Genomic DNA, 8193 nt, shown 5'->3' with positions numbered 1-8193 from the left:
GTAAAAGCCTTAGTGGAAAAGGGTTTTCTTCTTCTGGAAAAAATAAACCTTTTCTCTGCCGAGGCTTTCTTACACGGAGATTTTATATGGAATATGACTTCGCCACTTGGGAAAGGATCTTTCATCCGGCTACAACTTAACGAACTGGACTTAACTTTTTATTCTGGCTTGGGGTTTCCTTTCCAGTTTACGGATGGATACTCCGGCACCATCCGAAGACTTGTTCTTCCACTTCGGTTAAAATTCACAGAACAACGACAGTGACGTCTATCGTCGACAGTGACAACGAGAACATTAGTCAGTGTTTCTCGAGTTTAAAGACTGTGCTAAGCTAATGTTTAAACTACTATAGCTGGCCAAGACAAATTATACAGACATTTACACTGTATTTCAAGCGGTGTTCTACTACTAAAAGATTTCATCACAAAATAGCTGATATTGGCCATTATAATGCACTATAAGAGAAAAATCACTTCAAAGTTGAGCTTAAAACAAATAAAAAAAAACACATTGAAGTCGGTATATGTCTAAGCCAGAATTATAATTATTTCAACAAGTAAATTTGTATATATATTTGTCTTTCTTTTGTGTAATAAAGAAATAAATATAATAAAACACAATATTTGAAATACGAGAAAATTCTAGTTTTGCTTTTTGAAACTTTCTGGATATTTCTGGATAAACTGAATTTTTTTATTTGCCAATTTTATGTGATTTCATTTATTATGATAATATCACATATGACATTTGACACGAGAATAAATTAAAATTGATATTCATTATGACATCGAATACCTATTATAGAATGCAAATAAAAAATATACTGTATTTACCTGAATGTAAGGTACATTTTTTCAGGTTTTAATATCTCTGAAAAAAGGGTGGATTTTAAATTCTATGTAATACGTCAAAATTAGTAATCTCTAGTGCCATGAATCTTATTTCTCTCTCACTAACTCGACTGCATCATTTTAATGATTTTATTATCCCAATATTAATAATAGCAAATATTTACGAGATAAACTTTTAAACTTAAATGGCTAAACAGCTGTATTTCGGCATTAAAACTTTTAACACAATATATGTGTTATGGACTAAGTGATTAATACAAACATTATTTATAATGCCCGGCCATTATGAATAATGACAAACAAAATAGAGCATTGTAATAAATTTGAATGACTAGTCAATTTAATAAATTAATCAATATTTATCAGACTGCCAGGCCGTTTTTATCATTATTCATAATGATCAGGCATTATAAATAATGACCTATATTTTGCTCATAACACATATACAAAAGTAAATGAATATTAACTATTTTATTGTATATTGTAACCTTTACAAATAATATTAAATGTTTAATTAGTTACATATTTTCTCGAATCGATTTTTAGTTTGCAAAATGCAAAAATTGATTAATTTTGAATTAATTTTTTTAATTGGAAGCAGACAAAAAGTTGGTTTGCAGATATATCTGCATAATAATTAGGCAAACTGGCATATGCTATTGGATATATTTGTCTGCTGATAGTTTTCGAAACCTCCTATTAACTGGAGTTGGTTTGCTTTTGTTCAGTCTTCTAATACATTTTATCTTAATTCTTCTATTAAATGATAAATGTATAAATTATGCACCTCGATCAATCAATAAACTATGCAATCCATCAATCTGAAACAAATATTAGAAAAAGACATTACGAAATTACTACATTTTATTTAAAAAAAAAATAACTTTATATATCTACAATTAAATTTATTCTAAATTAATTTGTTTATATAATAATAATCGAAATCATTATATCCTATATTATCCTATATCCTTATATCATTATATTGCAAACTTATTCAATATTCTCACTATTTCTGTAAATGTATAAAAATTTTTCAAAATTAATTTTTTTAATGGAAGTCAATACGCATTATCTATAAAAATAAAATATTTTTGTATTGTTTTTTTCTTAAAAGTAAGTTTGAGTTATACGATTTTTTCTAATAAACTTTTAATAAGAATTTAATGACTTTTTCTTTTAAACTCTTCGCTCTGAGGGCATTAAGAGGTTCCTTTTTCTTATTCATTCAGCAGGTCGTGAGGTTGGGTGGTGAGGAACAGGACAGATCTCTCCCAAAAATTTGTGGGGGGATTGCTCGCCCGGATTCGATAACGGATCCTCCAAAGCGGTAGTCTAACACATTAACTGCCGCGGTCGTTCGGCAGTTATATTATTACTTTCCCAGCTCTGTTATATATAACAGAAGGAAAGTATAGCAATCGGTCAAAAAATGATTCCCTTCCCGAACATTTTGGCATTTTGGACTCAGAGAACCTTAAAACGTCCAGAAATTAAAAAAAAAAAAAATCGGTTTTTTCCTGTACATATTAGTTAGGATGTTAGTGTGTATGTGTGTATGGGGCACGATTTTGTTCACCCTGTTTGAAGCTTAATAACTCCTGTACTTTTTGTCGAAATTTTCTGAAATTTTACAGGGAAGTTTGTGTATTAGGGAGATTGATGCTACTAAATTTTGATGGTTAGAGGTCAACGGGGTAGGGAGATAAAGAGAGTCGTGTATCTTATCTCGAGTAGGGTCGGACTTAATGACTATTTTACTCGCTATTAGCACTTACAGTTTTTTTGTTTTTTTTTATAAAACTCATCCCTACCCTCAAAAATTAAGCTTTTTGTCATTTTATAATAATTGAAAATATAAAAAGTTTTTAATAATAAATTACAGATGGCTCTACACATGCAGTTTTAAATGTTGCCTGGAAAGTTAAGCAACTCGTTGCTATCTTTTATACAGTATATATAGAATGTAAAAGACTAGAGACTAAAAGTATCAATAAGCGTAATAAATGAATTAGTTCTTTATTCTTTAATTATGTAAACTTATCTTTAAAACATCATTTAATATATAATATTCGTTTAATTTATATGTTAATTTAGCATTACATAACTCTAGTTTTAAAATTATTGAATTTGATGCAGGAAACTTGATTAAATTTACGGTATTATAATATTAATGTAGGCTATATTTATTTTTATTTATCATAATGTTATTATATAATTTTAAAATCGGGGTAAAGAATCTATTAAAATCTATACTTTAATTTCGTTTAAAGTATTTCATTAAATATTGAATATTTATTGCCATAATTTATTTTTCATTTTAAATTAAACATTTTTAATATAATTTTCGTTTATTCAAAAAGAGGAAAAAGTCTAATTTTGAAATCGAATAAATTAAAGATTAATTTTACAAATAAGTCTATGACTTCATTAAACTTTTAAAAAATACTTCTGATATTTATTTCTTTTATAAACTTCAAATTTCTTATTTATCATTCATCAAAGTAATTAAGCGACATTCTTCTTTAATCAATCATTTAAACGTCTCTTTTATTAAGTTATAAAATCATATCGAAATAATATATAAAATTAAAATATAGTATATTAATATTACTTATATTTATTACGGAAATTAACTACACTAGANTTTTTCCATTTTTAATTATATAGGAATTATGTATGTAACCTTAAAAATTATTAAATATTTTATTAAATAATTTTTTATTTAATCAGAAGAAATTTCAATTAGTATACTAACATTTCATTTTTATCGTTTATAATTAAGCAAGCTTGAATTTGAATAAAAATGATTTATAACATTTATAACTACGTGTGGCTCCATATGTTATGATATTTTATTAAAAAACTTTTTGTATTTTTAATTATTATAGAATGGCAAAAAGCTTAATTTTGAGAGTAGGAATGAGTTTCATTAAAAAAAAAAAAATTGTAAATGCTAATAACGAATAAACTCCTCATTTAAGTCCGATCCTACTCGAGATATGACACACGACCCCCCTCTATCGCCCCACCCTCGCGACCTTTATCACCAAAAATTTAATAGCATCAATTCCCTAATATACAAACCTCCCTGAAAAAATTCAGAAATTTTGGACAAAAGAGTACAGGAGCTTCAAAAAGCTTCAAAAAGGGTGAACAAAATCGTGCCCCCCCACATACACTAGCATCCATACATACAGAAAAATATTCCTGAATAGTTTTACATTTCTCGACGTTTCAAGGTTCCTGAGTCCAAAATTGTAAACATCTTGGAGGGTCATTTTGTGACCGATTACCAACTTAATTATAATAATAATATCGATTAAAATGTAATAGAATTAAAATGATTACTTTTAAAATGAGGGTCATTTAACTATTTTACTCCCCGACCTCTTCAATGTATAAATACTCCCAACTCTAATTTATTCCTTTGGTCTAATTTCGATGTAAATTACGATTAGTAAGAAAAAAATATTTATCTCGAAAAATTTTTTCATCGGACTTAGAGTTGGGACGAGGAAATATCAATTTCTTAAAACTATTTTATTAATACTGTATATACATATTGAAAAAGTTAGAACTCAATTGGTTTATTCTATCGAAAGTTGAAATCTAAAAAAACATTTTAAAAAATATTTGGAAGTACATGTGATTTTTGAAGAAATTATCGAAACAAATACATTTATTATTTTTCGGTAAACTAAGAATTTGTACGAGTAAAAAACTTTCATAACTTGGAAGCTTTTTGAGATATGATCCCACCCCTCTTAATATCTCTGGAAACAATGTTTCGATTTTCATGAAAATTTCTAGAAACATTCCCTGTAAAATTTCAGAAATTTTGGAAAAAACGAACAGGAGTTATTAAATGCGGATTACGTGTATACAAGTACTCCCAAAGCCGGTGGTTAATAAAGAAGTAGTTTACGTAATTCATTTGTTCAAAAATAAATAGCAAAAAGGGCCCAATATAACTATACTTGTTCTTTTTAATTATAACCATGTGAGCAGAACATTGGCATGCTGCTAAAGGAAAAATTCGGGAACCAATGCACATACCCCTGTCGTTTCTCGGAGAATGTTACTTAATTACTTTAAAATTACTTCAGTTACCCAATCTTTCCTAATCGAAGTCATGCGATATGTGTTATTTATTTTTATTTTAAAGTAACAAAACTGACCGCTTTGGTATTAATGGAGTGCTGCAGCACCATAAGCACACCCAGGATACGTCCCTGTCTCAGATTATATAATCTTGCTATATTTCTAGTACACTAAAGGGAACAGACGTCCTGAATTAGGCGGAACGGTCCCGCTTTTTAATATGCTATACCGATTTTAATTAAAACTGTTTGAAAAATGTCCGGCATTTGGACTGTTCAAAAATAGCCAATATTCATTGTATGTACTGTAAGTTGATACAATGAATACGAGTTATAGGGCAAACATTTTAATATACAAATGTGTGGATCAGTTATAGAAGGGAATTGAGGATTTTTGCTAATATCTAAATTAAAAGAAAAAATGGCGATTAAAACAAACATACAGTAGCCTATATTCGGAGCTATAATTTGTCGTTATTGTTGTAGGTAGTTATTTGTACACAAGCGTATAGAGATAAGTAAAATGTACAGTACAGTACATTGGTTATTTATAATTATTCGAACTTTCTCTTTGTAAGCCCGTTATCCTTTCATATTCATGTAACGCCATCTCTTGATATCTAAATTATATAATGTTTTATTTAATTATATCTAAATTTTCATTATTTTTCAGTAGTGATGATTTGTTATTAGATCAGTATTTAATATATAAAGTTCTGTTCTTAATTCGAAAGCAAAACATTCTGAGGAAATATTCGTTATTAAAAATTTATTTAACGATTTAGAATATAAGATTACTAAAACCTGAGTTAAATGTTGATTTAACGTGATAATTTCAAATTCATAATTAATTAATATTACTATAGACTAATTAATGTAAAATTCATCAAGTTATATTTTTTTTACAAAGATGAAGAAACGCTCTCAAGATCGAAGAATTTATTCAATATAAGCAAATATTCTCTAGCAGAAGTTCAGATAGGTTTAATTTTAAGTCGTTAAACATTAAATCTCAATGGAGAGAAACGGAATTACATTAAACTATAGAATAGCTGGACAATGAATAGTAAATTATGCAAATTTAAAATACTTGCTCTATGCGAAATGAGATGAATGCGAGGACAAGAAAACAAAAGTAATTAGCTGTGGAAACATTGACAAAATCTTCGTTGGAGATAATTTGAATTAATATTAAAAACAAATTGCAGTCAAACCCCTCTAAACAACGGTCGCAGGAGAGAATATAAAAATTGGTCGCTGTTTGAATGCATTTTGTGTTTAGAGGTGACCGTTATTGGAGGTTTGATTGAATATATATTTATGCAATTAATATATACTGTACTATTTATATAGTAAATGTTATAAGGGCCATCGAAAGGAGGAACTTGGGATCTTATCTCGGATCTAGAGAAAACTTTGGAGCCCTTAGTAATTCCTACCCGTACAAAATTAGTTATTTCATTTCATTTGTTAAAAAAATAAAAATAAAAAAAAATAAAGGCAAAAGGAGCCTGCTCCATCGACAGTCATGGTAGCTATTACAACAGAAAAATAATTTATCAAATAATTTCGATATTACTTTATTGATTTCTTCAGATCCGTGAAGTATTGACATTTACTAAGAGATGTGTCGAAGTAACTCCAGAATAAAATTGAACTAAAGGTAAATATAGTATATCGCTTTTTATATTTTTTCAGTATTTTTTTTCCTTTGAATATTTATGTAACGAACATAAATTATTTTTTAATATTATTAAGTCTCATAATTTGAATCGCTCGAAACAAAAAAAATGTCCCAATTGTTTATATATATATATATATATGACAATGACAATTTTTTTTAATATAATAAATAAATAAATATATATATATAAANTATATTATATAAAAAAATTGTCATTTTTGATGTTCATTTGAAAATATAAAATTGAAATTTCTGCTTTTATTTCAGGTACGATAAAGAAAAGAATATCATTAAAAAATATTTTCATTATCTAGAAGAAATCATGTGTAGTGACATTGACATAGAAAGAAAAGAAACACAAATCTTTCCTTCAAGCGGATAACCTTTTTCATTATGACACCACAAACAATAAGATAAGAACATGAATGGTTTAAGAAGTTTCGTAGTCTCGTCTCAAAATTTTTAGTTTATTCTTCTTTCAATTTTAAAAATAATTTAATATGAAAAACTATATATACAGTGCTAACTTATTGTAAAATGCTTTAAAGCAAAACCGAAGAATACGTTTTCGTGGAAACGTACCTAAAGATGTAAAAGTTTCAGATCAGTAATTTTCAATCAAAACAGTGCCTAGGAGTTGGTAATAAAAAAATCTAGCAACGAGTTGCGTAACTTTCCCGGCTGTTATGAGATTTTATTTTAAAAGTTTTTATACTACTAATCATAATAAATAAATTGTGTGTCGCGCCATCTGTTATGAGATTTTGTTATAAGAAATTTTATATTTTTAATTATTATAAAATGACAGGAAGTTTAATTTTGAGGGCAGGGATAAGTTTTATAAAAATTTGCAAATGCTAATAATGAGCAAAATTTTCATTAAGTCCGACCCCTCTCGAGATATGATACGTTTAACTGTATTGTAAAGCGGCGGAAATCTCAGCCTTTTTACTATAATGTGAATTATGCACTAGGATTACGAACAAAAATGTTAGGAAGTACAAAAAAAAACATACATTATATAATCGAAACTATTTTTCCCATAATATTTTTGGTACATTAAGAAAAATACATTTTTAAATATCTGATAGGAGAAGTTTCTTGAGCGGTGTGGTAAACCATCTTCTCTGTATCCCGTTTAGGTCATGTAATAAAGTTTCATTATTTTCTGGTTATTTATGTTAGAAAAGGTATTTTCACTAATCAAATTATCAGAACTGTGCGATGTCATTGTGAAATATCATATTGAATGTTTTCTACATCTTTTATAACTTTTTGATCATTGGTAGCAACTTTCTAGTTCCTCTTTGGTTTCAATAGATGAAAGAATATCAGAACTTTGTAAACTAGTTTTAGGCTCACTACCAAATAAAGCTGATAAAGTGATTTGCCAATGGTTGAATGATACGATGCATTTTTTTGATATTGCACAAAATAGCACCTAATCGATCATTTTGTCGAATTATTGTCGCGCATCCAAGATTTAAGCATATTTTCGACATCTTGGTTACTGCGTTCTATACTGCCTTTGTTTAGTGGATGTTGATGACTGCCA

The sequence above is a fragment of the Centruroides sculpturatus genome, unplaced genomic scaffold, assembly GCF_000671375.1.
Source record: "Centruroides sculpturatus isolate CEXI.00-Female unplaced genomic scaffold, Cexi_2.0 scaffold385, whole genome shotgun sequence".
Lineage (NCBI taxonomy): Eukaryota > Metazoa > Arthropoda > Arachnida > Scorpiones > Buthidae > Centruroides > Centruroides sculpturatus.
Note: the sequence above shows the minus strand (reverse complement) of the source record.